The sequence below is a fragment of the Vombatus ursinus genome, unplaced genomic scaffold (genome assembly GCF_900497805.2).
Source record: "Vombatus ursinus unplaced genomic scaffold, bare-nosed wombat genome assembly UNPS02014807.1, whole genome shotgun sequence".
Classification (NCBI taxonomy): Eukaryota; Metazoa; Chordata; class Mammalia; order Diprotodontia; family Vombatidae; genus Vombatus; species Vombatus ursinus.
Window position 1 is genome coordinate 58,677,369 of NW_020954585.1, and position 10,203 is coordinate 58,687,571.

Genomic DNA, 10,203 nt, shown 5'->3' on the forward strand with positions numbered 1-10,203 from the left:
CCTGACTTCAGGCCCACCCATAAAATTTCCAAATAGGCAAGGACCTCCAGGTTTACTTCATTCAGCATCATCCCCTCCCAGTTTTATAGATTAGGAGAGTAAGACCCAGAAAAGGGAAACTGCTTTGTGAAGTTCACATTGCTAGTTAGTGGCAGAGCTAGAATGACATGGCCAGATCTGAGCTTTAAAAAAACTCATTTTATTAGCTGTGTGGAGTGGGGAGAGTTTTGAGACTTGTTTTCAGATCCCTCTTATCTTCCTTTTCAGGGCTACTCTTCCCCCTTGAATGAATGAATGGAAAAAAAAATTATTGAATGATTATTATGTGCCAAGCACTGTGCCAAAATTTAAGAAGATAAATGGAAAAAAGGGAGACAGCCCTTACTTTCAAGGAACTGATACTCTAATTGGAAGAAATTGCATATGTAAGAAAGTTCAGCAATGAGGTGGGGGGAGGGAAGATGGAAAGGACAAGAGGTCTTAAGAGTGGATGGTGGTCCTAAGTGGAGTAATTGGTGAATCCCAGGAGTTCTCATCAGTATGTCAGATGGCAAGGTCTGGAGGGCATGACAGTAGATGATAGTCGGACAAATATTAAAGCCCAGAGGACCTTTAGACGCAGTTGCAGAACAGATGGTAAGATCTGGTGGTCCTCCATCTCACCACAAGGATTGCAGTTGATGATACTTAGCTAATCCAAGTGGTGTGAGTAGCCTTATCCCTTTTGACCCAGATGGGATATGAACAGCCAAGGGCTGAAATGGAATACATTAAAATGAGAAATGTATTCAATGAGGAAAGGGACCTTGTCTTTCCTTCCTTTGAATTCCTAGCACTTAGTACCTGGTACACTGAACTTAATAAATGTTTATTGAATGATGCTGAATTTTGGTTGCTGGAAGTCTTAGGCATAGTGTAGCTTTTCTTAAAGTCATGAAGTTGCCTTTCCTCATTGAATACATTGTCCCTCATGAATATATTAAAAACAATATAGTATTAGTGACTCCATTTTGTCCTTGTCTACAGTTTTGTGAAGTTCCCTGTAAGTCATCTGATTTTGGAGATTGCTCCTCCTCCCAAAGGTCACCCAACTTAAAGAATGTCACAAAACTACCCTCCCCCCTCATCTCAGTGTCTCCTGATACACTCCACCAATAAGAAACCAGATAATCCTGTTTTTCACTCCCTCCAAATTGCATATGACCTATGTAAAAAGCAAACTGTGGGTCCTTGACTACTGAGAATCTTAGTCCTGGTTTGTTTTGCAACCATGTGCATTGCTAAATAAATTGTTGTCTAGCTGTAACTAATCAGTTTCTTTATTTCAATATAACAGAGTAAAAGAAAGAAGGCAAAGGGGAAGGGCACCTCATTAGAGGTTCCTCCCCAATCTGGGCAGTCTGGGTAGTCTGAGGAGGGAGTGAAGACTAGGGGCTTCTTTCTCCAACTCCTAACCCACATCCCTAAATAAACCCATTGTATAGTAAGCTATAAGCTATAATCCATATGTACATAGTGATTTAAGGTTAACAAAAGGCTTTCCTCTCTACTACCCAAGGAATTAGATAGGAATGGCATTATTATCTCCATTTTACAGATAAGAAAATTGAGTCTTGACTATTAAGTGACTTTCCCTGGATTTACATAGTAAAGGGCAGAACTGGGACTTAACCAGTTTTTCTGACTTCCAGTCTAGATCTCTCATTGATTACTTCCTCTAAGGAATGACTCATTCCTAATCTTAAAGTAGAGGGCAGCTAGGTGGTACAGTGGGTAAAATTCAGGAAGACAGATCTTTCTGAGTTCAAATCTGGTCTCAGACATTTACAATTTAACCTTGTTTACCTCATTTTCCTCTTCTGTAAAATGAGCTACAGAAGAAAAAGGCATACCAGTCCAGTATCTTTGCCAAGAAAACCAACCCCAAATGGGGTCACGAAAAGCTAAAACACATGAACAACAGTCTTAAATAGCAAATCCATACAGTGTCATGGGGTAGAATGCTGGACTTCCTCAGAGGATCTGGGTTCAAATTTTGCCACAGACAAAGTGTCTAACCGTGGTTAAGGCACTTAGCCATTTTGTGTGTAAGATTTCTCATTTCTAAATTGGGGAGGTTGGACTTACGTCTAAATCTATGATTCTATGACCTAAACTGAAGTTTCTTTTCACTAAAGTTATTCTTCACAAGCACTGTTTTCATTAAGAACAAGAAGCTTTGGACAGCGACCCAAGGCACCACTCATTCTGCCACAGTTCTTTCTCCCTATGGTTCTGCTGCCAGGTGTTGGGTTTCCACCAGGCATATAAATTTATTGGTGCTTTCTGTGCAGATCTGGTTCTTCTGTCCACCCCTGAGGCAGGAATGCTTTGCTGACAGCAATCAACAAGTCAGACAGGCCTCTATGGTCCTGGCTCATGATGCCTTTCGAACGCATTTTTGTTCTCATCTCCCAGGAAGGGGAAGAGAGAGGGACTGAACTTCAGGGCCTGGAGAGAGCCGAACAGTGACATGCCTGAAAGAATGCCTGATAAAACTGACGGAGAGAATGCTTATTTAATGGAAATCATTTGCATCTCTCTGGAGGAATGATTTTTGTGTCATTAGTGGCAGAACTGATTTGGCCCTGCGGCGGAATTCCAAACAGCCTTAAAGATTGACTGAATGAGGAATTGCATTGATTCAATCCTTAAGGATTTATGCTCATGCCTTGAGGTCAAACCCATGGAAATGATTGTGGTTTCTGGCAGTGGCTTCTGTCTTACAAGGCAGCATTCACCTACAATGTCTTAGCTTGTCTCCCACATATCAGAAGGAGCAGGAATAATTGGGACACCCACGAGTACATTCGTTCTTTCAGATGGTTCTCATAGGATCACCAATCTCAAGTTGGACAGGACTTTACAGACCACTGAGTGCAACTCCCTCATTTTACAGATGAAGAAACTCAGGCACAGTGAGGTTTAGTGATTTGCCCAGAATCACACAATTAGCAAGGGTCTGATGAAGGATTTTAATCTGGGTTTTCCTGTCTCCAAGTTCAATGCCCTATTGACTCTGCCATGCTGCCTCTCTAACCTGACAAGAAAGCAAGCCCAGCTCTAAATGATCTTGGGCCAAATGTATGATGGACCTAATGTTGTCATCCTCTGAACTATATTAGTTCATATCAGCCAGATAGGTCAAGTTCTCCCCACTGTCTAGGCAACTTCTTTTTTTATCATTTATTTATTTTTAACATTCTTTTCTTTTTAAATTTTGAGTTCCAGATTCTCTCCCTCCTTCCCACCTTTTCCCCACCCACTGAGAAGACAAACAACATATCACTTATACATATGAAATCATGTAAAACATATTTCCATATTAGCTACAGAAAGTGAAAAAATCACACTTCAATTTGAGCTCAGAGTTCATCAGTTCTCTCTCTGGAGGTACATAGCATTTTTTCACCATGAGTCTTTTAATGGATCATTGTATTGATCAGAGTAGCCAAGTCTTTCATAGTCGATCATCATTACAACATTGCTGTTACTGTGCACAATGATCTCCTGGTTCTTCCCACTTCATTTTGCCTTCGTTCATATAGGTCATGTTTTTCTGAAACCACCCCCTTGTCATTTCTTATAGCACAATAGTACTCCATCACAATCATTTGCCACAACTTGTTCAGCCACTCCCCAATTGATTAGCATCCTCTAATTTTTTTGGGTACATATAGGTCCTTTTCCTTTGATCTCTTTGGGATACAGACCTAATAATGGTATTGTTGGATCAAAGAATATAGATAGTTTTACAGCCTTTTGGGCATAGTTCAGATTATTTTCCAGAATGGTTGGACCAGTTCACTACTCTATCAATAATTGATTAATGTACCTCTTTTCCCTCATTCCCTTCAGCATTTGTCATTTTTAATAGGTACTAGATGGTACCTCAGAGTTGTTTTAATTTGCCTTTCTCTAATCAATAGTGATTTATAACATTTTTTGTACAAGTATAGATAGCTTTGGTTTCTTCTTCTGCAAACTGCCTGTTCATATCCCTTAACCATTTATCAATTGGAGAATGGCTCTCATTTTTATAATTTTGGCTCAGTTCCCTATATATTTGAGAAAAGAGGCCTTTATCAGAGAAACTTGTTGTAAAATATTTTGATATTATTTAATTATATCTAGAACCTATTTAGCAAAATGCTGTTTCCCTGATTATCTCTTTAAATTCAGTTTATTGTTGCTTTGTCTGAGATCATGATAGCTACCCCTACCTTTTAACTTCAGTTGAAACCTAATGAATTCTTCTCCAGCCCATTCTTTTAACTGTTTGTGTGTTTCTGTTTCAAGTGTGTGTCTTGTATACAACATATTGTTGGATTCTGGTTTCTAATCCATTCTGCTATCCACTTCCATTTTATGTGTTTGTGCATCCCATTCATATTCACTGGTAGGATTAACTGTGTATTTCCCTCCATCTTATTTTCTTTCATTTATCCTCCTCTCTCTTTTTATCCCGTCCCTCCTCAAAAGTTTGTTTTGCTCCTGACCACTGCCTCCCTTAATCTGCCCTCCCTTTGATCATACCCCACCCCTTTCTCTTATCCTTTTGCCTTCCTATTTCTCTGTTAGGTAAAATAGATTTCTAAACCTGAGTGTGTATGTGCGTGTGTGTGTGTGTGTGTGTGTGTGTGTGTATTCTTACCTCTTTAAACCAATTTCAATAAGAGTGAGGTTCAAGCATTGCCCACCACCACCACCACCCATTTTCCCCATTTTCCCTTTCACTATAAAAGCTTTTTCTTGTGCACCTCTTTTATGTGAGAAAAATTTCCCCATTCTACTTCCCCCTTCCCCTTTTTTGCCATGCATACCTTTTTCTCACTCCTACATTTTTCGACTGTGGAATTTGACTGTAATATTGCTGCCAGGAGGCAGAGCAGAGGAGGGAAAACATTGTAGCTATAGAGGACAGTCAATGAAAATACTCAGAGTCAGGAGATGGAGTATCTTATGATTGAATCACTGAGGAAATATACCTGCAGGATATGAAAACACTGTTCAAAATTCACTTCCATCATGAAGCCTGCCCTAATTAATTCTGGTTAGCTCTGATCACTCCATATTACCCTTCAGCCCTTAGATATGAGACTTGAATCATATGCATTATGAATTTTAGATGCACTGAGAGGCATCTTGGCATAGTGGAAAGAGCATGGACTTACCTCTGATTAACTATATCCATGATTAAGTCACTTCACTTTTCTCAGCGAAGTAAAATAGGAATTTCCCCTATGGTAAAATAGAAATTATAATACCCCTACTACCTACCACACAGAGTTTTTGTGAGGATTAAATGAGAAAAATCTGCACAAAATGTTTTATAAACCTTAAACCTCAATATAAACATCAGGTATTATTGCACGAATACACTATGAATTCCAGGAGTACCCCATTATAACTCAACTGTCAATAACAAGCCTAGCATCCCTGTTGCAAGCTTTCTCTACATGGGACATGCCCTACATAGGGATATTATATGATCTGCAATATAATTGAATTTATGGAGGGGAAAATACCTTTTTGAAAATCAGATTTATTTAAATGTACAATAGGTTTCCAGTTTACCAATAGATTGTATTCCAATCAAACAGCAAGCATTTATTAAGCCCTTCCAATGTACCAAGCACTGTGCTAGCCTCTGGAGCTACAAAAACAAAAATGAAACAATTCTTGCTCTCATAAAGCCTACTTTCTTGGAGGGAACAAATATGTATCAAAGTTTATGGGTTTTTCCCGGCACCTTTGTACAATTTTTCACCTAGAAATGTTATAGCAGTAAGTTGTACTCAGCCTAAGCAATTTCAGATGCCTCTTGAATCCATTCGATCTGAAGTACAATACTCTTCTAAATCGTGCTATACCACCTAACCAGAACGCATAAAAAATGTTTCTGGGGGGAAATATGGTCAGATTTCCAACTTTGGATGCCAAGAACACGTCCTATTACTTCCATGGAGTAGGATTCGGGTGTCCTACTTTGCCCACTGCCTCTACTTACCCATCAGTCAATTGGTCTTTTATTATACACTTAAGGCACTCTGCCAGGTGGTAAGAGCAGGGACTCTCACCTCCAGGTCATTTATGATGATCTTCAAAACCTGGGACAGAAGTTGTAGCTCTGCAGGCACTGCGGATTCTGAAAGAGGAGGACAGGTGCTCCAAGAAGCTGGGTGAGACAATTTAACAAGCATTTAAGAAATGTTTCTAATTAAGTGCTTGGAATACAAAGAAAAGCCAAACCAGTCCTGGCCCTCAAGGAGCTCACATTCTAATGAGGAAGATAACATGGAAGTAACTAGGTAGACCCAAGATATATACAGAATAAGGGACTAGCAGCTAGAGAGACAGGAAAAGGTGCCCTGCAAGAAGATGGCATTTGAACCAGGACAGCTAAGAGGTGGACGTGAAGAGGGAGGGCATCCCTGGCATTGGGGATAGCCAGGGCACAAGCCCTGGAGATGAGAGGAGGAATGTTGTGTGGGAGAAAATGGAAAGTAAAACAGTGTTGCTGGGTCACACAATGTGTCTGTGGAGGAGAGTGAAGTATAAGAAACTTAGAGAGATAGGAAGAGCCAAGGTTATGAAGAGCTTTAAATGCCAGAGGTCTTTATATTTGATCTTGGAGGTAATAGGGAGCTGTGCCGGTACAAACCGCGCACTCTCTTACAGCCAGATCAGGCAACCAGGGTCATACTCACCGGTCTTTGGGGTCACCCGGATTTACCAGAGACGAGCCGATCAGGAGGTGCAAAAACCTGAACTTTATTCAATAATCATCACAGCAAGGCCAGACAGGAAAGTACACGTGCACGAGCAGGAGCAAAAGCCGACCCGCCCCCATCCCAGCAGTTCCTTTTAGTACCTTCTTCGTCCCTCCTCCTCAGCCCGCCCATAGTGACTCGTCGAGGATCAAATATCAGAAGAGGATGTCTAGCATAGTGCCCAGACAAAGGGAGCATACGTGGCACAGGAAGTGGGGCCTAGATACCTGGAAGGAGGCGTGAGGGATCAGTGCATAGACAAAGGAGAATGTACGTGACGCAGGAAGTCGGGCCCAGATACCGGGGGAGGCGTCTGGGGTCAGTGCTACACCTAGGGAGCATACGTGACTCAGGAAGTCAGGTTTGGTCACAGGAAGGAGGCGTCTGGGGTTAGCGTGGTACCTAAGGAAGGAGGCTAGACAGAGAGAGCTTGTTCTCTGCCATCCCACTCCCAAGTGGCACAGCCCCTGCCTCAGGAGTACGTGCTCCGGCTACTTCCTTGTACCTTGTTTCTTCTCCAGCTTGTCACAGCTCCACATAGCACTGCCCCTGCCTCGGGAGTGTGAGCTCCGGTTACCTCTCCGAATCCAGTTCCCATCCCAGTTCACCACAACTCCACCTAGCACAGCCCCTGCCTCGGGAGCATGAGCTCTGGTTACTTCCTAATACCCAGTTCCCGTCCCATGTTGCCACAACCCCCACTTGGCAGTAGCTAACACCAGACAATCCCTCACAGGGAGCCACCGGAGTTTATTGAGTAGAAGAGGTGGCATGTTCAGAACAAGACTTTAGAAAAATCACTTTGGCAACTATGTGGAGGATAGATTGAACTGTAGAAAGGTCTGAGACACGGAAATCAATTAGAAGCTAATACAATAGTTTAGGCAAAAAGTAATGAAGACTGGAAGTAGACTGTGTAAGCAGAGAGAAGGAGACATACAAAATATGTTGGAAAGGTAGAAACAAGATTGAACAACTAGTTAGATATGTGGGGTAAATAAAAAGGAAGAGTCAAGGAGGATCTTGAAGTTGAGAGTTTGGAAGGATGGTGATGCCCTCTGGCAATAATAAGGAAATTTGGACAAGGGGTAGATTTCGTGGGAGAAAAATAATGTAATGAGGTTGGAGTTGAAGAACACAACTCAACCACGGCTGCTCAGCCATGCTCTATCCCATCCAAAATGAAAAGTAGGGAGAAGTAGGACTCTTACCAGGCATTGCTCCAGAGGACAGAGCAAAACCTGGGCACCTGCCTCAGCTGCATGTCACATATTCTATAAACTCCACAGAGCTATAGACTCCAAAGGATCAAACATAAAATCCTGTGCTCGGTTTTTAAAAACCTCCATAACCCGGCCCCTTTCTACCTTTCCAGTTTTCTTGTGCCTTCCATCTCTTTCCCCCCTCCACATCATCTGCACTCGAGTAACACTGATTTGCTGTTTCTCATACTCAGATCTCCATCTCCCACTTCAATGCATGTTCACTGGCTATTCTCCGTGCCTGGAACTTTGTCCCTCCTCATCTCCTGGCTTCCTTCAAGTCCCATCGAACATCCCACCTGCTGAAAGAAGCCTTTCCCCATCCCCCTTAATGCTAATGTCTTCCCTCTGTTGATTATCTCCAATTTATATGTAATATGTATATATACACTCGTGTGTATGTATGTATATACACATACTTACATACATATAGGGGCCGCTACATGGCACAGTGGATAGAGCACTAGGCTTAGAATCAGGAAGTCTCATCTTTGTGAATTTAAATCTGGCCTCAGACACTTACTAGCTGTGTGACCTTGGGCAAGCCACTTAACCCTGTTTGCCTCAGTTCCTCATCTATAAAATGAGCTGGAGAAGGAAATGGCAAACCACTTCAGTATCTTTGCCAAGAAAACCCTAAATGGCATCACAAGGAGTCAGACACAACTGAAACATCTCAACAACAATACATACATACATACATACAAACACACACTCATATATATATGTGTGTGTAGCTTATTTATATTTAGTTGTTTGCATGTTTTTCCTCCCATTATACTGTGAGTTCCTTGAGAGCAGGGACCATATTTTTTTGCCTCCCATTTTGTTTTTAACACTTGGCACAGTATCAGGTGCATAATAGTCACTTAAAAGTACCAACCAACTATTTCTTATGTATCCCACACAGTACCTAACCCAGAATTAGGCATGTAATACGTCATAAGTAGATGCTATTGACTGAATAATGGACTATGGGACATTTGCTAGTTATGTGACTATGAGCAAACCACTTCACCTTTTCTGAGCCTCAGTTTTCTCACTGTAAAAATTGGGATAACAATATTTGTATTAACTTCTTATAAGCTTGCAATGGGGAAAACACTTTGTAAACTTTAAAGCATTATAAAAAATGTGAATTATTATTTCTGAGGGATGATGTGTTATCAACTCCAAGTTATTACTTAATACCCTAATGAAATCTTGGGTATGAAAAGTATTTCTGTTTGATTATGATAAACATAAACCTTTCATTTTGTTAAGACGTTTTTTCCAGTATCTGAGCAAATATATTTCATTCTCATTTAACGTTTCTTTTTTTAAGACTCATTTCATATGTCTTAGGTACAAGTTTCCCAACAGTTCTAAGATGAAGCTGCTCCTATCCTGTCCTGTCCTTTTTCTTCAAACCCACTACCTTACCCCATCCTTGTAATCTTTTCATTATTTGTAGTTGTTGTTCAGTCATGTCCAACCCTTTGTGACCCCACGGGCCATGCTGTCTATGGGATTTTATTGGCAAATATACTAGAGTGGTTTGGCATTTCCATCTCCAGTGGATTAAGGCAAATAGGGATTAAGTGACTTGCCCAGGGTCACACATCTAGTAAGTGTTTGGGGCCAGATTTGAACTCAGGTTTTCATAATTCCAGGCCCAGTGTTCTATCCACTGAGCCCCCTAGGCAAACAGAGGTTAAATAACTTGCCCAAGGTCACACAGCTAGTAAGTATTTGAGGTCAGATTTGAACTCGGGTCTTTCTGACTCCAAGCCCAGTGCTCTCTCCACTGAGCCATTTAGCTGCCTAATAGTTATCTAGCTGATACTATTTTCTAAGCTGGGATTGGAACTCTCATGGAAGACAAGTGCTCAAAGGAACCTAGAGGGCCATTCACAACAGCCCCACGGTCTCTTGAACTCAGGAAGCTGAATCTTGTTAGTGGTAGGTACTATGGATTAGTGGCTCTTTTCCCCATGTGCTGATTTTTTAATAATGGAAATAGAGGGATCTTAAAAGATGAAGTCTCAGACATATGGCCAACTAGTGCATTCTAGGGCTAAATGTCATCATGGCCTCTTACTTTTTGTTTTCTGACCAGCCAATTGGGATGTCCTCCAATTCATCCTTTC